At 45.7% G+C, this 24,681-nt stretch overlaps 1 protein-coding gene and 1 long non-coding RNA gene across 39 annotated transcripts in view; both read left to right on the top strand.

Moving 5' to 3' along the window:
* The window catches only part of KALRN (kalirin RhoGEF kinase), a 635,442-nt gene that overhangs the window by 121,549 nt on the left and 489,212 nt on the right, over positions 1-24,681 (top strand). The gene's annotated exons all lie outside the window — the stretch shown is intronic.
* LOC139077125 (uncharacterized) lies at positions 340-3,773 on the top strand. The gene is made up of 2 exons (XR_011529442.1): positions 340-575; positions 850-3,773. It is a non-coding gene; the product is annotated as an uncharacterized lncRNA (long non-coding RNA).

Below are 24,681 nucleotides of genomic sequence, written 5' to 3'. Positions count from 1 at the left end.
ACTCAGAAAGGGGCTGAAGGATGGACATCTTTTTGATTGAGAAATTGTTTCATTTTAGCATGAAGTAAAATGTCTAACGTTTCCTATTCAAATATTGAAACCTACATTGTGCCTCCTCCAAATCATCTCTGAAAATGATGCAGAACTCTGTTTGATGTGGAACTGCCCATGGTGCTGGGTGATTTTGAGTCATGCGCAGAGCCAGGCACAGCTCTCAAATGTGATGGCTCTGTGTGTTTCTGCCTTCAGGGCAGGCAGCCAGTTTGCTAAGAGGGGAGGGAGGTAGGAAAACATCAGTGCCTTCCTGTGGGCTTCTTCTTGTTGAATTTTGCTCCACAGGTTGGAGGACAAGTTCCAGTCCTCCTAACTAGGCCTTAAAAGTCTGGGTGGAGTGGATGCTCACTGGAACCTGTGGAGATTATAAAACAAGGAGCTCCCTGCCTTACGTGCTCAGGAGAGGCAGGACTAAGAGCGAGCATGAAGGTGTAGAAGTTGGAAGGAAGTTGGATATCAGCTCCTTGTGGCCCTTCACTTTGAGATTCACAAAGGAAAACGAGATATCTCCTTGCTAAAAGGTAAGAGTTTAAATTTATTCGAACTCTGAATATTATAGTCTGTTTTAGCTCCAGTGGCATATTTCTGTAATGTATGTAAATAATATTTGAATTATTGTGAATCCATGCTCTGAGCAAAGTCAAACACCCAGTCTTACTCCTGAGGTGGGGCCTTCAGAGCTGGAATACTGCTTAGTGCCCTCTGAAGGGGCTATTTTCAGAAGTATGTATGATGGAGAAGAGTCTCTAGAAAGTAGACAGGCACTAACTACGGTTTTGTCCTTTTTCTCTTTAGCACAATGGAACCTCCTTCCTGCACATGAAGTCCTTCCCTCACTGCAGGTTATTCCAGAGAAGCAGCAGCATGACTTCCAGATTCCACCAAGGAAAGAAGCATGCATCTTCCTGTGTGAGACATGTCTGCTGCATCAAACAATTCTTCACGAATGAGAGCAGGTGCCTGATGGTGGTACCAGTACCTCCTTCTAGCTCTCCAATTCCCTGGTTCCTGCTGCTGCTGTTTCTGAAATCACAGCATCCTCACTAGGACCATACAGGGACAAATGACAGCTATCCACAGTCCCCCTAGCTATATTCAAAACACATCATAATAAGATGACATTTGAAGATAAGAAGGGTAAAAAAAAAAAAAAAGGAGCACTATGTTCTGCTAGCATGCTGATATGAGTGCCTGAAAGTGGACGTTGGCTAAGTTTCATGTGTGCACCAGCCCTGGATCCAGAAGACTCTCTTGGCAAACCTCTTCAGAGTGAGGATGTGAATGGAGAATGGAAGCATCTGTGAAGAGCAGGCAGCTCCTGTGGGACTTAATGATGGATGGCTGATCACTCACACAGAGGAAGGAGCCATGGATTCCATGATAATGACTCTTGAACCAGCTTTTGTGTTTCCAAAAGCATTAAATATAGAAGGGAACCACCATGTATGGAGTATAGGAAGTCTTACAGAGAAGAGGTGGTAAAGTATTTGTTTTGACAAATCACTTTGCAAGTGATGTGAAAGCAGTGTGGGAAAAATGTCTTCATTTAATGCGCATTAGGGCATGCATCTTGTAGCCTACATCTGTTGATGACATAAAAATATATATTTTGTTGATGTTCTTTATAGATGTTTATAAGTTGGATGCACTCCAGGAAATAGAGAGGAGAGCAGAATAGGTTCTAAGACACTTAATAGGTTCTAGAATTGGAGCTGCATAAGAAGTAGAAAGAAATGAGATAAAGGTAGAATAAAAAATGTATAAATATTGCAACAGGACAATGAACTATTTTAGGACCTTTACTCAGGGATTGAAAAAATTGGATGTGTCTGTAAAAGACACTGAAAGGCTGTAGAGAAAACTAGATAAAGTAGAGTATTGATGTCCTTTTGCGAGTTTAAAACAATATAAATAAGTTATTCAAGAAAGTAATATCTGAGAATCTTAAAGGACTATAAAGTACAGTTTCACAGTTTAGAAAGATAACCCAGTCCTGGGAGCCGTTATCTCTTTTCCAGACAGTGGTAGAGTTCTGGGTCTATTTTGAGATCTTGAGACAATTTCAGAGGATTTTGCTTGAAGAAAGCACACCAATGGACTGTTCTGATGAGCTTGGTCCCTTTAAAGTCAGAAGTGACCATTCTTGGGTAGGGTTGCCCTTGGCCATGGACCTCATATTTTTCACCTATAGGCGTGCCCTGAACCAATTTCCAAGCTCTGCTCTTCCCTCGAGCTTCCCTTTATGTAGTCTTGCTTCTGGGCCACCTAACTGATTTTTAAAGTCTGAGGATTTGCTTCCATCTCTGCATGACCAAGCCTTGGCCAAGCCACTATTTCTGTTGACTCAGTTGCAACATATGCCCCTGCTGGGCATGGTCAGAGCTTTCATGGCTGGCGCACAGTCCAGCTTGAACCCAGTCTCTTCTGTGGTCATTCTGAGCAGCAAGAAGGACTGCATTTTGGATTCACTGCAGAACTCACACACTTAATGTACAAAGTCAGTTTCTATGGCTGTCACTGTGTCCACATCGGACAGTGACCTTGGCTGAGACATCCCTTACCTCTGTTTCAGATAAACTCAGCTGGCGTTTAAAATCTCAGCACACTTCCTCCAACTTGTCCAGAGGAATGTAAAGTGAAAGACATCATCAAGAGATGGAGAAGAACCACATGGCTGGCCATTGCTGCTGCATGAATCTTGGATCTTGAGCTCAAAGATGGCAGTATAAACACAGGTGGCACTGCGGCTACATTTGCCTGGCACACCTATAAAATATGCAGCATATTTCAGCCTTCGGTGTGGGAACGGTATTTCCAAATATAGACTCAAAAGATCCTCAGGTGTCTTGATTCTAACATAGAGCAAGGGATTCTGTCCTGCAAAAGCATCCTGCAGCGTGGGGAAAGGACCTGGTCTCTGCATCTCTTGCTTCAAACAAACTCTTCTATCTTCTGCAGGCTGGAGAAAAATGTGGGTCTACATCTTGAAATAGGTGCCTGGAACCAGAATTACTAACCTGTAGAAAACTTGTCTTACTTTGAACAAATTCTCAGTTTACGGAAGCCTACAGAAATATCAAAATAAAGCATCAGAAGAAGCAGTAACATTAGAGGTTATTAACCAAGGGGATAACCTGAAAAATAAAGTTCTTTTGCCAAAAACTGATTAGTTTGAACTTTTATTTTCCATACTTTTCCTCTTTTGTATTTCTCTTGTAAAATTAATGCTCTTTCACAATTTACTTAATATTGTGAAAAATGCCAATCCAGACTTTAGGATGGCATTTCTTACTTGAGTAATGAACAAGCAGTGGCATGGTGTGGGGAGAGAGCTTGGGTTCCAGTTCTGTCTTTGCTGCTGACCCCAAGTAACCTTGACCTTGTCATGGCACCTCTCTTTTTGTATCTGTCAAATTAGGGGGCTCTCTGGAGTACCCTTCTGGCTCTAAAATCTATCAACTCTGTGTTGCTGATGGTTTCTTCTGTTTGGAAATTTCTGAATTTCTCATCAACTGTCGTAAGAGCTGGAGATCAGGAGGAATGGAAACTTGTGACTCTATTTGCTACAATGTTCAAAACTTTAAAATGCAAATTTAGGTAATTAATTAGTCATCATTGCCTGAATATATTATACTTTAAAAATACTGTATTCTAAAATGTAATCTCTAGAAAAACAAATTTGTTATGGAAAATAAATAATTGTTACTGCTTGTCTCAAACCCTTCAGGGCCCGTCAATCATTGCCTACAGTGGTGGTTCTCAACCCTACTTGTGTATTAGCATCACCCAGAAAGCTTTTAAATATATCAGTGCCTGCCATCCCACCTCTAAAGTTCTGATCTAATTGGTCTGGTATGGGGCTGGGTACCAGTATTTTAAGAGCTAAGTTAAGAACCTGCAAAATAAATTCAGTTCCTGAGGTTGGCGTATAAGGCCTCCCGTGTGTGGCTCATACCTACTCACCTTCGTGCTGACCACCAATGTGCCATCATAGTTCACACGTGTGGTTTCACACTTCCACACCTTTGCATCTGCTGTATGGCTTGGGATGCTGTTGCCCTAAGAGGCCTAGTCTGTCTTGACCCCCTCCCTGCAGAGCAAGTTTTTTTGTCAGCATAGTTCCTACGATACTTCGTAATGGCCTGCTTTGCCATCCTATATTCCTGTATTATAAATATTTTATCCATGATCGTATGTGTTTATATTCATAAATTGGATCATCTCTCATGCTTAACACCCCCCCCCCCCCGGTGTCTCCCCATTGTATTAGGAATAACGTCCACACCTCTTCCCTTGGCCTATAAGGCCCTGCATAATCTGAAGCTGCCTTTTTCGCAGACCTCTTCTCCTACCACTTCCCACTTGTTCACTTCACTCCAGCCTTACCAGTCTTCTGTTCCTAAACCATGTTAAGCTTGTTCCCATCTCAGGGCCTTTGCACCTGTTGTTCCCTCAACCTGGGACATCTTCCATCATCTTCTCATTTGCCTCCTTCCCAACATTCAGGCCTGAGCTCAAATGTCATTTCCTTAAAGCGGCCTTTCCTGAGCTTCCTAACCCAGGTGGCGTATCCCCTGCCCCCTCTGTCCTGCTCTGTCCTACTGCTTTTACATTCTTTTAGGACTCACGCCATCTGAAATGATATTTTTGTTTTAATCTTTCATGATTATGGAAGGCCTCCCATTACTGGAGTGTAAGTTCTGTGAAGATAGTCACTTTCTCTGTCTAGTTAGCGGCTCGATAAATATTGACTGGAGAGTGTTGTCTCTCCTAGAAGATAATGCTATGCCTTGCATGTAACTGGAAAGAAGGTGTTCAATAAGGGTTTGATGAATGAATAGTTATATGTCACAGATGTTTCTCCCTAACAGCATGACCAAAGGTCTCTAAATAACACTAATAAAAATTAGGCTGAGATACATTTGCATTCTTCTTAATTTTCAGTTTAAAAAAAAACAGAGAAAGCAAATATATTTTTCTTTTTACAAGAAAATTGGATTCTGTCTCTCTATAACTTCAAAACCTTCATTTCTAGGACTCATACCAATGGGGACTCCTTCTCTCCAGGGATCCATTCAGCAAATAACAAAGGGAAAGAGATTCCTCTGGGAACTAATTTGGCCTAGAAGCCCCCAATTTAAACTGAGACCACTGCTCTGAACTAATATGAGGAGGAAACAGATGTTTTTTTGAACGTCTAATCAGAGAGCTTTCCAAATAGGTGGCTGGACAAGTGAAGATGGAGGGTGGGCAGCAACGAGAGAGGAACCGCAGAGCACTGCATTGAGAGTCTGGGCCCGGGGCTCCCTTAGCTCTTTCCTTGCAGTTGACCCTGACCCATGAGCCCTTGTGAAATTGTTGAGGAGGAGCCTCTGGTCATTGATGGTGATGATGACAGTTGTAATTTCTTCTCCCTGGCTTGGCTCTTGCCTTGGGATACCTAGAGGTAGAGAATAATTAGGAAGGTTGTCAGAAACCTTGGGAGCAAGTATGGAACAGCACTGGGCTCCCTAGAGAACCCAGGATCTGTCAGGTGCAATCTGAGGAGAAAGGGGTAGCAAGTCTGTTTTCCCATCTGTGAAATGAAGGGGTTGAGCTAGATGGTCTTCACCAGCTCTCTGTTTCCAACCTGCTCCATCTGTAAGAATTCATAAGCATTTTCTTATTGAATTGATCAACATCCAAACTGTAGGCAACAGCCAATCCAGTTAGAATTTCATCATGTGATTCTTTCAACACATCTGCCAAGTATCTTCTGTGTAGAATTCCATGACATTCTTTGGTCTGTGGGACACCACACAGCAAATTCAGGTAGTAAATTACCATCACAGTGAGATGTGGTTGGGATGCTATAGAGTTGCATTGTCCAATAGGTAGACACATAAAATGTGCCTGTTAACGTTAAAATTAGTTAAAATTAAAATAAAAGAAAAAATTCAGCTTCTCAGTTGCGTTAGCTACATTTCAAGTGACCAATAACCACGTGTGGCTAGTGGGGACTGTATTAGAGCAGATATGTGCATTTCCATCATCACAGAAAGTTCTGCCAGACAGCGCTGGTTTTATAGGGCACCCTTGCTACAGATAAGAGATGTGGAGGTAGAGAACTGCTAAGGCGCCATCCATCTCTAAGGCTGAGTGATTCTGTGGCTTTGTATTGAAAGGATTGTATTCCTGCCCTTCCTCTGCTGAACGTCTTTTGGTCTCCAAAGGTGCTGAGGCTGGTAGAGAGGGACAAAACCACTGCAAGGAGTTTCTGTCTGCTTGCGGACATTGTCATTTACCTCAAGAATTGGAGCGAGAGATGACGAGATGATACTGGAAAGCCCTCAAAAAGTTGAAGAGTTGCATGAGTCTGAGACATGATGATTGTTAAGTGAGTGCATTAGACACAAAGCACTTGGTCCTGGCCTCTCCTTGGCTTCCATCCCTCCAAGCCAATCAAAGTGAAGTTGATCCGAAGCAGTGGGGTTTGGTTGCCATTGGCAACTGATTCTCTACCTTGTCTAAGCTGAGTTGGAGAGAATGTGGGAGAGGTCAGGGAAGGGCATGGAGAGCTGGCTTCTGCTGGAGAGAGCTGTGTTTGCCTTGGCTTTAAGGGAGCCCCAAGAGTGGTGCTTAGAGTCTTGAAGTATGCCTGGCTCAGGGGCTCAGCCAGGTTCGAAAACTGGGGGAGGCTCCCTAGGCTTAGTGGTGCCATCTTCTTTCCCAGGTGAAGAGTGAGCTCATAGAAAAGGTGACTCTTTGTCTACCCTCTCTCAGTGTCTCCTGGTCTGGCATTCCCTCTGCTTCCTCTCAGGTCTCTTCATCATGGTCTTAGCTCTTGTCATGAGAATGTAGTGTTGTAGAAAAGGCAGCACTTTTGATGAATGTGGTGACTGCATTCACATCCCCTCTGGTTAGGGTTAGGTCTCAGTGGGCCTCTGATGGAAGAGGACTCTGGGAATGATTTGGAAGACAATCCCGTTTGTCACCACTGGCAAAAGTACCTCTAATCACATGACACTGTGCTGGGAGCTGTGGGAAACAATGTCAAAAGCACAAACTTCCAAACAAAGGCAGGTATATTTAGAATACATACAAAGAGAGTCCCACTCTAAATGTTGACCCTTGGGTAGAATGTCATGGGCTTTGAGCTATACTGACTTTGATTCAAATCCTATTTATTGACTGTGTTGTCTCAGGCTCTGTTAGCCTCAGTTTACTCATATATTAAATGGGAATAATGCCTTAATTGCAGGGATGTTGTAGGAATGAATGACGAACATGTATGTAAATAACCAAGCAGAAGGCTTGGCACGTCGAATCACTTAACAAATTATTGGCATTCCCTTTATAAGGGGTCAGTGCTGTGACTTGGATGGGAGTGATGGAGAAACTATGGGCAGTCCATGCTTGGGGACTGGAAATCATTCCACTTTACTAATAAGCATGTGGGCTCTCTGGGCTGCGTGAATGATGGGGTAGGGATGGGGTGGGTTTGGCTTAGTGCATCACGGAGGTCCTCCCTACAGGACAAGGGCTTACAGGTATGAAGGAGCCTATTTCTCTTCAATCCTGAGCCAGAGGTTGACATTTTAGCAGCTGTAGCTTTTCCCAAGCTGTGGGCTCTGGTTGCATGGGGGTTGATGTTTATGGATAATCCATAACTACCTGTGCAGTGGAATCCCAGGGATTGCTGGAAGGGCAGTGTGTGTACTTTTAGGGGGAAGAGAGGAGGATCGCTATGGCTCCCTGGTGCCTCACATTCAGTGAAGTGCTCTCCAGTCAATGGTATTGATTGGTCTCTGATGGAGATTTAGTTCTGTTAGTTCAGTTTCCCATCTTACTCTAGAATATGAGTGTATATTTGTATGTGAGAGAGACAGGGAAGGACCAACAGTGGACTGACTTTCCTGTCAATACAGGAACAGGTAGGGGAGGAGGGGGTAGCCAGTCTCTCTGGGACTCTTAGTTGGCCTGGATGTGGGAGTGGTGCCTTGCTGGAGTGGGACTAAGGAAATTAGCATTAGAGAGTGTTTTCCACTAAGAAACTGGAGAAAGAGGTGGGAACAGTCCTCCTGTAGGCCCACTGTTCTGAACACAAGATGGAGTGCCCATCATTGGGTATGAAGTGTAAGACTGAGAGAAGGGCTGGTGTGGTTAAAACCTAACCAAGAGCGTTTGAGTTCCCTTCTCAGAGAATTCCTTGGCAAAGCCTTGGTTAGCTGTCTGTCGATGTACTTGGGTTGTGCAGTAAAAAGCCAAAATAAACAAAATAATGACACAGAGATCTAGTCCATCACTCTTGTCCCTTACCAACCACATCAAGCTTTAAGATATGCCTTTATCCCAAGGAACCTTTACATCCTCCCTGCCATCTCATAAACCATTCTCTGAAGGAATCTCTCCTCCCTGCATGTGATGGAAGTTGTTGGATGGATGTGTGATGGAAGATGTCGAACCATTGGGAAGGAACTTTACATTTAGTTAACATCTACTGTGTGCCAGGGACCATATGGGGCACTTTCCTGTGTCATTTTACTTTTCATACCATCCCTGTGATCTATGCGTGTAAAGTCCCAGTTTTACAGATTAAGAAACAGACTCAGAGATGTGGAGTGTCCTGCCCAGGGTGAATAAGGTACAGTGCTGGGATTAGAATTTATTCCAGATCTGACTTTAGCGCAAGATCATGGAGAGCCCCTAAGTGTCAGGTTAAGGAGTTTGGAATTCTTTTAGAGGGCGACAGGGAGTTGTTGACCAGGAGCAACAGCTTGATATATGAGAGGAGGCATTTTCCTCTTGAGTACACGCAGAGAAGTTGTGCATCAATAAAAGCAGTCTTTAAACCTCTCCCATTTTTATGAGCCCTTGTGAAACTCTTGGGCTTGGTTCTTCTTTATGTAGTCAACACTATATGTGCAGTCTGGCTCCAGTCTTGGGGCTTCCTGGAGCCTGCAGAGTCTCAGGGCAGGAGCCACATCAGTTGCCTTGTCTGAAATATACTTCACGGTCTTCCTCAGTTCCCGCATTCTTTATGCCACCCCTGCTCTCAGAAGTGATGGCTTTGTGCATTGGAGTAATCCTCTGTAAGGTGATTTGAGAAATTGGACCCTAAACCACTTTTCTCTATGTTACCCGTTCATTCACACTTCTGCCCACGATGGGCACATGCTGTGGTACCCAGCTCAACTGTGCACCTCACGTTCTGCTTTGTGTTGCTGCTGTTTTGGGGCTTGGGTTATTGACATCTGTGATACTGTGAGTTCATTGAGGGAAGAGTCCTCAACTTACACAGTTATGAAAATCCTTCACCTGCCAACGCAGCGCTCGGCTTGTTGGGTACACTGCAGAAATATACACAGAATGAAAATGATTATTGGGAAGAACCTCTGAGAGAAGTCCTACACAGGGCTTGCTTAGAACCAAAGGAGATTCCTCACTGGATAGGTGGGGTGGGAGTGGGGGTGGTAATTGCTGAGAGCAGTAGGTGAGGAAAGGCGTCCCAAAGGCAAAGGGAATGTGTATCACTTATCTGTTGCTGTGTAACAAAATGCCCAAACCATAGTGGCTTAGAACAACTGTTGATTTACTTATGATTGTATGGGTCAGCCATTTGGATTGGGATCAGCTGGGTGGTTCTTCTGCTGGTCTCCTCTGGGTGCTCATGTAGCTGTAGTCGTTTGGCAGCTTGACTAGGGCTGGATGGTCTAAGATGGCTTCACGTGCACATCTGGCAGTTGGTGCTGGCTGTCAGCTGGGTACCTCTCTGTTCATCTTGTGACATTCCATCCACCAGAAAACCAGACTGGGTTTCTTTAGGTGATGACAGAAGTGTTCCAAGAGGATGAGAGCAGATGCTGCAAGTCCTCTTGAAGTCAAGGCCTAGAAGTCACATGGTGTCTCTTCTGCTGTATTCTTTTCGTTAAAGCAAGTCTCAGGCTAGCCCAGACTCAGGAGCTAGGAAGGTAGACTCTATCTCTTGATGGAAGGAGAGGCAAAGTCACATTGCAAAGGTGCCTGCACATATAGATGGAAGACTTGGTGGGGCCCGCTCTGTACACAGTCTATCATAGAAAGACTTCTGTTTTTCTGACCCTCCCTTAAGTTTGAACTGCATGTGCCCTGAGGAATTTCTGCCTATGGAGATCAAATTAGAATTTAGATTTTCAGGCAGATGGTTTAATAACTGTAAGCAGTTACCGTCAGGTCTCTGAATAAAATCATCTTTCTCGGGGTTCTGGGAAAGGTTCTGGTGGATGTCCAAAGCATCCTCCCCCCAAAGCTTTGTGTTACCCTCATAAATTTTTGGGCGCTTAGTAAGGAAGACAGCTTGGTGGAGTGGAAAAGTGTGGGTCTGGCAGTTGGACAGACCTGGGTTCAGCCAGTTCAGCTTTAGCACTGACTGGCTATGTGTCTTTGAGTAGGTTACTTGACTTCTCTGAATCTTATTTTTCTCATCCATACTATGGATAATATGGGTATATCTATTTTGTGTGATTGATGTGAGGTATCATTCATTCAACAGTGGGTGATGGTGTTCCAGGAATAATTAGAATCTACCCTAAGGGCAGAATGAGCTCAAGCTCCTCATTCAGAATTCCTGAATCAAGCTGGGTCTCACCCCCACCCGCATTCCCCTTCATGTTACTTTGGCCTACTGGCCAAAAAGTCACGAGTTTCTGCAGGTCTTCCTGTTCTATTCTGTCATGATTGTTGTAAGCAGGGAAGGTCAGAATGGGTCCACCCAGCTAATCCTGGTCCCCTGCAGAAAAGACAGAGGAGGAAGTTTAAGAAAATATCCAGAATGTCTGCTCCTGAGGACAAGAATTCTGCTTGAGTACTGAAGGGAACAACCAGAAATGATGCACAGAGAGTCAGGTCACTGCTTAGCACAGTGGTGTCGGATTTGGATGCAAAAGGCCTGGACACTAGGCCTTCTAGATCTGAGGGCTTAGGCAAGCCTTTTTTTTTAAGATATGAGCTTTTTTGTTTTTTTTGTGAAGAAGATTGGCCCTGACTGAATATCTGTTGCCAATCTTCCCTTTTTGTTTTTTTTCCTCCCCAAAGCCCCATTCTATAGTTGTATATCCTGGTTGTAAGTCATTCTAGTTCTTCTATGTGGGATACCACCACAGCACAGCTTGATGAGCAGTGTGTAGGTCCGTGCCTGGGATCCGAACCCACAAACCCCGGACTGCTGAAGCAGAGCGTGTGAACTTAACCACTCGGCCACAGGGCCAGTTGGGCAAGCCTTTTCACCTAGGTTTCTTTATCTGTAGCATGGAGATCAGAATTTTGTTTTGTAAGTTTGTTAAGAATAGGAGAAAACAATTTACCAAGAGCCCAGCAGAGTTCCTAGAACGTGGCAGATGCACAGTGAGTGGCAGCTTTGTGATTATTCTCAACCCTCTCAACACCGCATTGCTGCTCCCTGTGTGCTGCGGCTCTGCCCTTCACAGCAAGTGATGATTCCACACTTTGAATGAACTGCCCCCCAGGATGTGATAGCCACATTTCAGAAAAGTTGTGCATCACGTGAATTTTTATAAATTGATTCCTGTTTTCTAATTGACCTGATCATTGATCTCAGTGAAAGAGTTTATTGGAAAGCAGATGTAACAGGAATGAGCAGAGCTGCCACAATCGCCTTCCACCTCCATCATCATTCTTGCCAGGAAGTTGGGCTTTGGGGGATTAAGTAAATCACTTGCCCTAGCTCACACAACTAGTAAGTGACGGCGCTGGGGCACCAGGCTCTGATCCTGATGGGGGGAAAAAAAAAGGAAAAACACCTAGCAAGTAGACTAGAAGCAAATGCATAAAAGAATTAGAGTTAATATATGGGAGGTGGGGTTGAGACATTGGGTCATTTTATTTCTTATGTCTACTTTATTTTTCAAAATTTCTATGATGAACATGTGTTGCTTTTATAAGGGCTAAAATAAATTTGATAAAGAAAAGAGTAAATTTAGAAAGATAAAGATTGAAAGGCCAGAGCCTAAGTCGTGGTCTCTTTAGATTATAGACATGGTGTCCCAGACTCGAAGGGAGTGTAGTGGGCAAAGGGCAGACAGAACTGGAAGTAGGCGCTAATCTCTCTTGGACATGGAGGAGTGAACTACCTTGTGGAATTGGTGCTTAGGTTGATTTGAAGTTTTGGGGGGTGGTGAGGAGAATGCAGGGTCAACAAACCATTATACTGAAGCTTCCTCTACTTCACTTGTGTTTACCTGGCCCTCCTGGCCTTGTGATAATTGGGGGAGGGGCAGTCGGAGGGAAGGGGCCAAGGTTTCCTGTTGTTTTGAATGACCATGTCTCAGGGCCAGCTGGAGAGACCAGGGCGAGACCTCAGAATTCCCCAGCCGGGCAGAGATGAAGGTTGTCCAGGAACTTTGAAAGAAAATACGCAACACTTGTTATTGGTACCGTGAAGTGCAAAATGCCCCAGCATTCATCATTGCCAGGGAGTTCCTGATGTTCCAGCAGACTTTCTGCAGCAGTGAGGTGGGAGCTTTTAAAAGTATAGCATTTGTCCACTTAAGCCACAAGGCTTACTTGCTTGTCAGTCACTGCCAGTCCCCCCTCAGGTCTGGATTATCTCTCCTGGGCCCCTCTACCAGAAACTCTCATGTCATCCTGCTTTCTTGAAGCCAGCTGGGCCCCTCTGCCACACCCCCAGGATGTCAGGCCATTGGGCAAAGTGCCCAGAAGTCCGAAATCACAGCTGTCTCCCTGGAGAAGGGCACAAGTGTAGGATTCCCCTCGGGTCCCCACACATGTGGCCTGGTGCTGGGTCTCTGCCAGCTCCCCTCCCCCTGCAGAGCAGGCCTGGCCTGACCAGGCCCCCAGTCAGCAGAGCATATTTGGAGGAGAGCTTTCCCACAAAAGGGAGGAAGGGGGGCATCCTGCAGGCCTGCTGGAGATTTCCAGCAGGTATGTTCTGGGGACAGAGTCATGGGTGTGAATGCAGGGCATTGTTGCTGAGGTCTTTGCTTCTGCTTTTTCTCCCTGATCACATGAAGGGCGGGCCCGGTGAGAGCTACGTCAGGCTCCCTGTGTCACCTGGTGATGCACAGCTTCATGGTGCCCTCTGCAAATGGAAATCTGCGTGTTTCTTAGGCATTCTCTGCCCCTGAATACTTTTGCTGGCTCCTGCCTTAGACAAAAGGGGAAGAGATGGACTTTACCTTAAATATGTTCCTAAGTGATGGGAACTCTCTGGAAGTCGAATGCACCTGTTTGTTTGAGGACTCTATCAGCATCTAGCTGTCAACTTGTCTGCTTAGCCTTCACCAGATGGCTTGAAAGAGAGGTGTGCCCTGCTATTTTCATTGCAGGGGTAGGTATGGAAAGGCAGATCCTGGGACTTTGCACCAGGGTCCAGGAAGGGAGAAGAAGGCTACATTGTTGGGAACCAGAGGTGGGCATTGACACATGAGGGACCTGTGTGTGTGGCCTTAGCTGCAGGTAGAAGGATTTGTGGCCGGGAACTCACCCATAAGGCCAGGAGCCTAGAGGTTCTTGTCTTCCCATGTTGGTTACAGCTCTTCTTCCTTTCTTGATTTTAGCTTATAATCCTTGGCAGGGAAGATGGTTGGAGGATAGTTCGGGTCCTATGAGTTAGTCACCATCTTCAGAATTGAGAAAATAGTAGCAGGATTTAAACCACAGAAGGGCTTCCTTTTCTACCTGATGTGTCTGTGTGGGGATGTTGTGTTGTCCTCTCTAAAGAAATGGGCAGCTGGCAGGACTGATGCCCCATGGTTCTGGGCCAGCTTGACTTCTGTTGTCAGGGGAACTGATGTGTTGGGTGAGACAATTTGTGGGGCCCTGCAGTTGCCAGGCACAGCACAGCCTGCATGTGCAGCCAGAGGAGGCTTCCGTTCTGTGCTTTGATGTGCCCTGTGCTGTTTACAGTGAGGCACATGGAGTAACAACATACAAATTCTCTGCCCTCAAGATGCTTACAGAATATTAGGAACGTAAGACACACACACCTGAAGGTACTGAGCGCCCAGCACAGATTGTACACTGCTGGGTGTCAGGCCTGCTCTCCAGGACCACCAGGGATGTTGCCGTCCTGCTCACATCTTTTAGATTTCTGATTCTCTTCTCTGGCTCTCTGCTCTGTGACCCTATGTGAATATCCTGTTCAACATGTCTAACGTTAAACTTAGCCTCTTTTCCCAAGACATATTGCCCCTCTTTCTTCAGACTGAAAACCTCGAGTTTCATGATTTTCTCTCTCCCACAGCTGCCTGTCTTCAGATCCTGTAGCCATTTATAGCCTCTTGCCTGCATCCCTTCCTTTCCACTGCAGCTTTTTACCTCATGCCTAGGTGCTTCAAAAGCCTCCTGACCAGCCTTTCTGGTCCTGCCTTGCTCCTTTCTAGCTCGCTCAGATCAATCTTCCTAGCACAGCAAATACCCTCAGTTGCTCTCCACCTTCTAGTGGTGACTTAAGCCGGGATCATATTAGGATCACCTGGGAGATCAAGTGGGCTGATTGGGGCTCTCAGAGAATCCATCCTGAGGGAGCCCCCTGGTAGTATTTGGTGAAGTGATCATTTTTATTACTCAGTAATGTCCACGTAGGTTACCTGTATTGTCATACGTTTATGGTGACTTGTAAAATCTGGGGCTGGTTTCTCTCTGCCACTCAGTTGTGGCCACAGAGCCTACCCTCACCATCTGACAGATGTGTGCTCGGGATTTTGACTGTTTGGGATATTAGCTGGAACCAAGTACCCCTAAGAGGGTAAAGCAGCTGCTGATGACAAAAGTCAGGGCAGACACTGTCAAACCAAAGGTGGTGGACCTGAATGGTAGAGGGGGACGAGCATGGGAAGCCGGGTGTTCTGACTCCAACCCAAGTTCAATCATCAACTGTATCACCTTGTGTGTAAGTCGCTTCTTCAGTCTGGCCTCAGTTTCTCCAGATACAAAATAAGGTCTAATTCTGGATTATTCATACCACTGCTCTTCTCTATTTCAAAGGAATCTGGGAGGTGACTATATTTGCTAACTTTATGTCAGTTCTCTCCCTGACTCATGCCAACAAGGCATCCTCAGGCCTTGGCTAAAAGGAATTACAGAGTGTTGGCGTTAGGAGGGAACTTGGAGATCATTTGATTCAAACTCCTACCTGATGGGCATCCATAATCTTCAGAGAGCAAAGGAGACAGCGGATTGATTTCCTGTCAGACTCCTGGGGCAGAGAGGCCCACTGGGTCCCAAGGGCTCAGAGCACTTAGTGAAGATCACCCGACCTTCCCTCAGAAGAGGCGGGAGCCATCTCTCTCTCGTCGGAGGTGGATAGAATGCCTGGGTGGGCATCACGGGGGGGGGAGAGCAGGTGGTCTAACTGGCTTCCTTTGTTTTCTCTCACTTCCTTTCCATGGGACCTGGGTGTCTGGGGGCTCTGCTCTATGCACAAGAATACCTTGTGCATGTGTCCTTCTTCTCCCTGGGGGAAGGCCATCCATCTCCCATGCACTCAGGACAAGGCCATTGCTTAGTTAGTGTACACTCAGGCAATGCCCTCTGTTGACTCCCTGCAGCGTTTTTTTTAAAGATTGGCACCTGAGCTAACATCTGTTGCCAATCTTCTATTTTTTATCCTTTCTTCTCCTTCTCCCCAAAGTTCCCCCAGTACATAGTTGTATATTCTAGTTGTGAGTGCCTCTGGTTGTGCTGTGTGGGATGCCACCTCAGCATGGCTTGATGAGTGGTGCCATATCCGTGCCCAGGATCCTAACCGGCAAAACCCTGGGCTGACAAAGCAGAGTGCACGAACTTAACCACTCGGCCACGGGGCCGGCCCCTCCCTGCAGCATTTTAAACGCAATGAATATCTTGGTAACTTTGACCACAACCTGTAGTCTAGTAAAAATATCAGGAATGGTAATTAATGGGGAGTAATATTAGGGAGGTGAGGGTCCCAAATGAGTCAGAAGCTTGGAAAGGGGTCATAAGGAGTCAGTGAGAAGATGCTTGTGAAGTGCTGGTGAGCAGTGGGTTTGAAGTACGCTAGAGGTAATTGTATTTTAGGGGTCACTAGCCCTGAAGTTTCTGCTTATCCCCTGTAGTTTTCCCACACTTTCCTAAGCCCCATATATGGAGAGCAGTCCCAATCTAATTGGCGTATTGCTGTGTAATAGGTCAACTTTTACATAGCCACTTGGTCCAAGCAAGTGGTTCCTAAAGTGCAGTTTGGACCACTTGCATCAACACCATCTGGGGGCTCTTTCAAAGGCAGGTCCTGGACTCCATCTGGACATGCAGCTCCAGGCAGTAGCGTCCAAGGTTTTCCTGAGATAAAAGAACACAGTTTTTATATCCCTCTTGTTGGATCCACAGTATACCTCTTTATTAAAAAGATGTTTAGCCAACACTAAGCAAATAGTAAAAGGAAGATAAGAGCAGAGCAAACATTTTAACGAAACAAATGCCCAAGACATATAGCTGTATCTTCCTCATTAAGCCGTAGCTGCCCTGCCTCAGTTTTCCTATAACCGTAATCAGATACACCAACCTTGATCAGGACGAGGCTGAGTTTGTGCTGGAGTAACTGGTGGTTACCCTTTCTTGGTTTCCTAGCTGTGGCTCTTTTCAGCTGCTGCCCTTGTCTTTGCCCTTCTCTGCGAAGGCTGCCCTGCTTCTCTCCTGCCCAGGGAGGCTGCAGTGGCTTTGGAAGGAGTGCCCTGGCTTTCTCTTTCAATGCTCCTCAGCCATTCCAGACCCAGCATCTCCAGCCCTCCAGCTCCTTCCTTGAAAGCTGCAGAGTTTCCCATGTTTTGGGAAATGTAAACTCTCTGGCTCCCCAGATTTTCTCTGCCAGTTTACTCTTGTGCTTTAGCATTTCCTTCACCCAACTTTCATCAAGAAAAGTGGAACAGTGCACCCCCTTCTTTTTCTTAATGTAGAAAAAGGAGGGAGTTAGATGCACAGGGAAATGGCAAGAAGGTACTTGCTGGCTCTTCCAAAAGACCCAAGTTGGGATCTTGGCTCTACCACTGGTGAGCTGTGCGACCTTCAGCAGGTCATAGAAGCTCTCTGTGCTGCTTCTTCTCAGTTCTACTTGGCCCCCTTGCCCATGTTTACATGTTCCCCCATCTCTCACCTCACTTCCTGCAGTGAACAATGCTATTTACACTCCACATGTATCTATGACCCCAGCTTACAGGTGGGTTCCGTCTAAGAGTTCACTAATAAGTCAGATGTGAGAACTAGGCTTGTGATTTTCTAAAAAGACACATTTATACATAATGGTTGAACATTCCCAGGCTAGACCCAAAATAACTCATCGCATATCCTACATTTGCAATGAAAAAAAAAAAAAAGCAAAAGAACAACATTGTTTTAATAGTAAGCATAGAAAAAAAAAACCTCAGCAAAGTGGAGTCCTATTTTATTTTTTCTAGAAAGCTGCTTATGATCAAAAGCAGGTTAAATTAAATCAGACGATGAGAAGGTGGGCGGTTGACGCTTTTGTGCAGGCTCTGACGTTGATGTCGGGGTGCTTTCAAAGGCTTTAGAGTCGGTGGCTTTGGTTCTTTACTAGCTCTCATTTACTTCAAAATGCGTGGTGCTGCCATTTTCCTGATGCAGGTGTAAATCACTGGCACTGAGCTCACGCTTATCAGACACAATTAGGATTATTTTTGGCCCCAAAAAATGGAACAAAGCAGGCACGAGAATGTAGAGGGGAGGGAGAAAGAAATCATTTCCCTTGGTAGTTTGGAAAGAATTGGAAATAGAAAAGAGAGACGGATGGACCTAGGATGGATATGTGTGTGCTGTGGAAACACAGCTGATAGTGAAAGGTGATTCCTCTGAGGGATAAAGGAGTATAACATCTTTCCTCTGATGGGGGAGGAGACGAGGAAGCAGAAAAGAGAAACCAAGTCAGGTGGGGGGTGAGTGCCCTCAAGTATTTTAGGAACAGAGTGGCAGATGTGGCAGCTCAGGGAGAAGAATCTTGTTATCAACCTAATTTTGGATGTTTCCGCAGTGGCTATCCCAGGAATGCCTTTGTAGTGACTGCATCCTTTGGCAGTAGGAAAAATCAATCTGATGAAAACTATATACAAGAGAAAATTATCCTAAGGGAATTAAATACAAATGTGGATACTGGAAGATATTAATGGGTCAGAAGTCAAAATAATAGGGTTGCAAATATTTGGGAGCTAGAGAGAGGACTTTAGGACAGTATATTAGTTATCTCTTGCTGTGTCACAAATGACTCCAAAACTTAATGGCTTAAGGTAACACACATTTATTATCTTACAGTTTCTGTGGGTCAGGAGTCCAGACATGGCTTACTCTGCCTCATGGTCTCTCATGAGGCTGCAGTCAAGGTGTCATCCAGGGCTCATGTGAAGACTTGACTGGAGAAGGGTCCATTTCTCACTTACATGGTTGTTGGCAGTTCCTCAGGGTTGTTGAACTGAAGACCTTAGTTTTTTGTTGGCTGTTGCCTGGGGGCTGATCTCAGTTCCCTGCCACAGGGCCTCTCCACCATGGCAGCTTGTCTCATGAGAGCCAACAAGAGAGGGAGTCCTCTAGGAAGATGGAAGTCACCATCTTATGTAACCTAATCATAGAAGTGACATTTCATTGCCTTTGCCATATTTGGTTGTTTAAGAAGTAAGTCACGGGGCCGGCCCTGTGGCCGAGTGGTTAAGTTCACGTACTCCTCTTCAGTGGCCCAGGGTTTCACCGGTTTAGATCCTGGGCGCGGACATGGCACCGCTCCTCAGGCCACACTGAGGCAGCATCCCACATGCCACAACTAGAGGGACCCACAACTGAAAATATACAACTATGAACTGGGGGGCTTTGGGGAGAAAAGGGAAAAATAAAATCTTAAAAATAAATAAATAAAAGGAAAGAAGTAAAGTCACTAGGCCAGTATACACTTAAAAAGAGGGGATTTCATGAGGGCATGGAAACCAGGAAGTGAGAACCATTGGGCACAATCTTAGAGTCTGCTTGTCACAGGTAGAGAGCATTAACCAAGACAAGGACCCAGGAGATTGAGAGATCTGGTGGCCCAATGCCATCTGGTTCCATCTAGTGGCTCTTTAGGCATCTTACTATCAGCCTCCAGTCCTGAAAGATATGCTTTCAGCCTGGGCTCCTTGTGCTGCTCTGCTGTTCTGACCAAAAAAGCAACCTCACAGCTGTTCTTTCTCATTAAAGATTTTCCTTTTTTATTTTTGCTGAGGAAGATTTGCCCTGAGCTAGCATTGGTTGCAAATCTTCCACTATTTTGCACGTGGGTTGCCACCACAGCATGGCTGCTGACGAGTGGTGTAGGTGTGCGCCTGGGAGCCAAACCTGGGCCACTGTAGCAGAGTGGACTGAACTTAACCGTTAGGCCTCAGGGTCAGCCCCAAAGATTTCATACTGAATATAAAACATTAAAAAAGCAAAGTGATGGGGAAGAGGAGCAGAGAACTTCAAAATATTCAATATTTATATATACAGAATGTTATGGGCTGAATTGTGTCCCTCCAAATTCATTATGTTGACGCCATCACCCCTAGTACCTCAGAATGTGGCTGTATTTGGAGACAGGGTCTTTAAAGAGCTGATTAAGGCCGTTAAGATGGGCTCTAATCCAGTAGGACTGGTGTTCTTATCAGAAGAGGAGATTAGGACACTTGGAGAGATACAGGGGCGCGTGAGCACAGAGGGGCAACCATGCCATGATACAGCAAGAGGGCGGCCATCTGCAAGCAAAGAGAGAGGCCTCAGAGGAAACAACCCAGCCAGCACCTTGTCTCACGCTAAAGGCCTGAGCTTGTGCTAAGGACACCTGCTTACTCTGGGCTCCTACAATTTCTCTCCCTTCTCTATCAGAAGAGAGACCCACTTGGGCTTCATTTCTTCCCAGCTTTTTCCATATTGTTTCAAAGTTCTAAGGCAAGCTCCTAACTGTGGGACTTTTGCCCCGGGTCCTATTCACTGTGACCCTCCCAGGCTGAGGGTCCGCCCTCCTTGGAAGGGCTGTCTGGTGCTGGCTTTGGGTGACTAGCAGTTGCTCCAGTGTTTGTTCCTTCCTGTTCCTCTGGTCAGGGTCTCACCATGGGATGCCCCCATCCCAGGCAAACCTGGCGCACCACGCCAGCTGCCCTCTGCCTCGCTCTGGGGAGCTGCCTCATAAACCCACGAGGCAGCCAGGGGAAGGGGAGAAGAGGATCTGAGGAAGACGCAAGGCAACTCGAGCTCATGTGTCAGCCCAGAACACCGTCTCAGCCCCACTCAGATGGTGGCAGTGCCCTTCCCTGCTGTCAGCTGCCCCTCTGCCTTTCATTTTCAAGGCTGCTGGGTATTTGTTTTGACCTCATTTATAAGCATGTTCAGCAGAGAGTTGGGGGAAGACCTGTGGGGACTGCCCCTGGGCCACGGGGACTGCCCTCTGGGCCAGGGTAGGAGGGCAGGGGCAAAATCTCACATCATTTGAGTCCCGCTTCAGTATGACCTTGAATGGAGTTATCTGGCTTGAGGGCGCAGCTTATTTGCTGTGGTTGCCTCATTAAAGGAAAAAGATGTATTCAGTGGAGGATATTCACAAGACCCCGAGGGGCACGTACTAAAGAGAAGACACAGGACTTCATGAGCAGTAGCAGTCCTGTTAGAATAATGCTGCCTCCCACTGGGTCCTATTTGAGGAGGAGGACACCACTCATGGGTATTTGGTACCACTCGTCTCTTGAAGATGTTCACCACGGTGGTTAGGTGCTTGGATTCTGGAACCAGACTTCCTGGGTTCAAATCCTGCTTCTGTTACTTCCCTTCTCTATTCCTCCATGTCCCCAGTTATAAAATGGGGGTAATAACAGCAGCTAATTCCATAGGATTGTAGTAAGGATTAAATGAGTTAGTATTTTAAAGTTGTTTCAAAGCATGCCTAGCAAATAGTAATTGACTTTATTTCAAAGTCTTTTTTTCTCAATTTTTTTATTGTGGTAAAATACACATAACATAATTTACCATCTTAACCATTTTTAAGTGTACAGTTTGTAGGATTAAATGCATTCATAGTGTTGTGCAACCACCACCACCATCCATCTCTATAACTCTTTTCATCTTATAAAGCTGAAACTCTGTGCCCATTAAACAATAAATTCCCAGTCTTGCCTCCTCCTAGTTCCTGGCAACCACTATTCTACTTTCTTTCTCCATGATTTTGGCTACTCTAGGTACCTCATGTAGGTGGAATTATATAGTATTCCTTTCCTTATAGGATGGAATAATATTCCAGTATGTATACACCACATTTTGTTTATCTTTCATCCATCCGTGGACACTGGGTTGCTTCCATGTTTTAGCTGTTGTGAAAAATGCTGCTATGAACATGGCTGTACCAGTATCTCTTTGAGACTCTGCTTGTAATTCTTTTGAGTATATACCCAGAAGTGGAATTGCTGGATCACATGGTAATTCTATTTTTAATTTTTTGAGGAACCTCCATTTTGTTTTCCGTAGTGGCTGCACCATTTTACATTCCCACCAACAGTGCACAAGGGTTCCAATTTCTCCACATCCTCACCAACATTTGTTATTTTCTGTTTTGTTTTTTTTTTTTAAGATTGGTACCTGAGCTAACATCTGTTGCCAATCTTTTTTTTTTTTTCTGCTTTTTCTCCCCAAATCCCCCCAGTACATAGTTGTATATTTTAGCCATCAGTCCTTCTAGTTGTAGCATGTGGGATGCTGCCTCAGCATGGCCCAATGAGCAGTGCCATGTCCACGCCCAGGATCTGAACCGGTGAAACCCTGGGCCGCCAAAGTGGAGCGCGCGAGCTTAACCAGTCAGCCACTGGGCTGGCCCCTCTTTTTTTTTGATAGTAACCATCCTAATGAGTGTGAGGTGGTATCTCATTGTACTTTTCATTAGAATTTTCCTAATGATAGTGATGTTGAACATCTTTTCATGTGCTCGTTGGCCATTGGTATATCTTCTAAAAGTCTTCTTAATATGAGATTGTCTTTTGTGGAAGGCCCTGGAGGGGGAGAACTTGCATATACGTCACCAAATCCGCAGTGTGCAACCAGAGCATGTTGCAAGTAGGTGTCCGGTTATTTACCAAGTGAAATGCTGAGATCTCTGATAACTTTCCACGCTTATATCCTCATTAGGCAGGGGCTGAGGCTAATAAACATGTTGCTTCTCCTAGTAATAAAAACTCTCTCACTGTCCCCTTAGAGAATCTCTCCTTCCAGCTCAACCCAGCTCACATTTTGACCATTAAAGTAACTTTCCTTTTTTTTTTTTCTTGAGGAAGATTAGCCCTGAGCTACCATCTGCTGCCAATCCTCCTCTTTTTGCTGAGAAAAGACTGGCCCTGAGCTAACGTCCATGCCCATCTTCCTCTACTTTACATGTGGGACGCTTACCACAGCATGGCCTGCCAAGCAGTGCCATGTCTACACCCAGGATCCGAACCGGCAAACCCCAGGCCATGGAAGTGGAATGTGCACGCTTAACTGCTGAGCCACCCGGGCTGGCCCCTAACTCATTCCTTTGACATAACATGTTTCCTGCAATGCCTTATCAGTGCTCCAAGCCTGAGTGTCAGATCCTTCCTCAGGGGGATTTTGATGGAGGTGACGGTGGTGAGAGTGTGGGGATAGTTATTCTTCTGGGAGGCGGGGCATGGCAGAAGAGGGGAATGATGCTGGAAGAAACTACTATTGACTTATTGTATAGATGGGCCTTGATGACTTGGCAGTGCTGCCCAGAGCTCCCCAAGGTGGGGGTGGGGCTGGGGGGTATCTTGCTGAAAGGCACAGCAATTAGGACACGGAGCATGTGGATCGTGCTGTTTTTAAAGACAAATTCCTGCTTCCAGGATGTGGAACAGAGGCTGTGTATTATTCTACTCTCTGAACCCCATAAAGAAGTAAAGGTCTTATATTTAGAGACATCCAAGTAACCCTCCTGTTAAGTGGTACCCTCAAGAGCAGAGCGAGAGAGGCAGGCCTTCCACGTCAGACCTGCTGAATTTAGTATCTAAGTGGAGGCTTCTACAGCACCCTGGTCACCATCCAGACACAGGGGATGTGTGGGGAAGGAGAGGCAAGGATCTTCAGCAGCTGTTCAGGCTCCTCTTCGTTAGCAAAAGTTCCTAAGGTTCTGGTATGAGAGGGTATCTTCACCCTGGCTTCTGTTCCCCTGAAGATATGGGTGCTGAGGGATGGGCTCAAGGGGAGGGAGCATGAAGAATTGACTGTGAATGGCAGAGTGATAAGCCAAGAGAAACCCAGTTGTTTCTGAAGATATCTTTAGCAAGGTGCATAGGGATTGATGGGTAGATGAACTATAAATAGAGTAATTGGGGTGCCAAGGTGGAGTAGAAGGAAGGGAACGGGCCAATTAAAGCTACATCGTGGGGGTAATTTCTATCGTAAGTGATTGGTAGAGATCTACAAGGTGGGGGCGGTTCTTAAGATTTATATTTGAAGGGGGAAGAACTACATGAGTTTGTTGAAAGGCGATTAGGATGCTGGAGCAGAGGAATACTGGAGAAAACTCCCCAATATATGCATTTTCACCTGGTTCCTGTTCCCAATAGAGTAGATAAACTGGAGGTTTTGAACCCTGACCTCAAAGGGAATCTCCTAGGAAAGCCTTAAAAAACCCCACGTCCAGGCCCCACTCCACAGGGATTAATGAGAATCTCTGGCCTGGAGCCTGGACATCCCATTTTCACACGCAGCCAGGGTTGAGCCCACAGTGTTTAGAACAGATTTTAGCATACTTTAGAAATCACCTGGGGTACTTGTCTCAAATGCACGTTCCAGGACCCCACCTCCAGAGACTGATTCGGTAGGTCTGCGGTAGAGCAGGAACCTGCATGTTTTACAAGGTCGCTAGATAAATGAGATTCTGCAGTATAGATATGGGATTGGAGGATGTCGACATTCACGACAGTAAGAAAACAGTCATGAGGGGCAGGGGTGATGGAGGAGAAAACCTCTGAGGGGAAAGGACATTTCTGAAAAGATTTCCCTTCAGAGCACAAGCTTCTTTAGTTAGTATCATTATCCCCTCAGCAAGCTGCTTCTGACAGAAATTGGTGTCTAGCGCTCGAATTAGTCACTTAATTACATTTACCTTCAGCTTCTCTTGTCTTGTGCTGGCAGACAGGGGGTTTTCTAATCACGGGTATGGCCGATGGCAGTACTTTGGACAGGGAGAATGAGAGAGGTGGAGCAGCTGTTTGGGAGGGGAGGAGTGTGTGCTTTGTTACCTAGTGTCAAGACTGTGATGGGCCTGAGAGGTTACCTGCTTGTAAGCTAACAAGTAAGCCTGCCACAGCTTCATGGATGCAGGCAGAAGATATGGGACTCCTGGGTCAGAGACTGAGGACTTAATTACTTGTAGCAAAACAGGTAGCATGAGCTTTAGCATCTTTGTGTTGGTCCCCGTTAGCCCTGCATCCCACAGGGGCAATGCAGGGGAGCCCCCCTGGATCCTGCACATGCAGTGGGTTTGCGTCACAGCTGAAGAACCTTGACCTTAGGAAACCCCAGTCTTTTAAAGGGGCTGCAAGCAAATTTGCCCAACCTTTGTCCCAGAGCGAGACTTCTCTCTATTCTAAACTAGTCAGCAAACAAATCTTCTCTCTG

The sequence above is a fragment of the Equus przewalskii genome, chromosome 18, assembly GCF_037783145.1.
Source record: "Equus przewalskii isolate Varuska chromosome 18, EquPr2, whole genome shotgun sequence".
NCBI lineage: Eukaryota > Metazoa > Chordata > Mammalia > Perissodactyla > Equidae > Equus > Equus przewalskii.
Note: the sequence above shows the minus strand (reverse complement) of the source record. Positions and strands in the feature narration are given on the sequence as shown.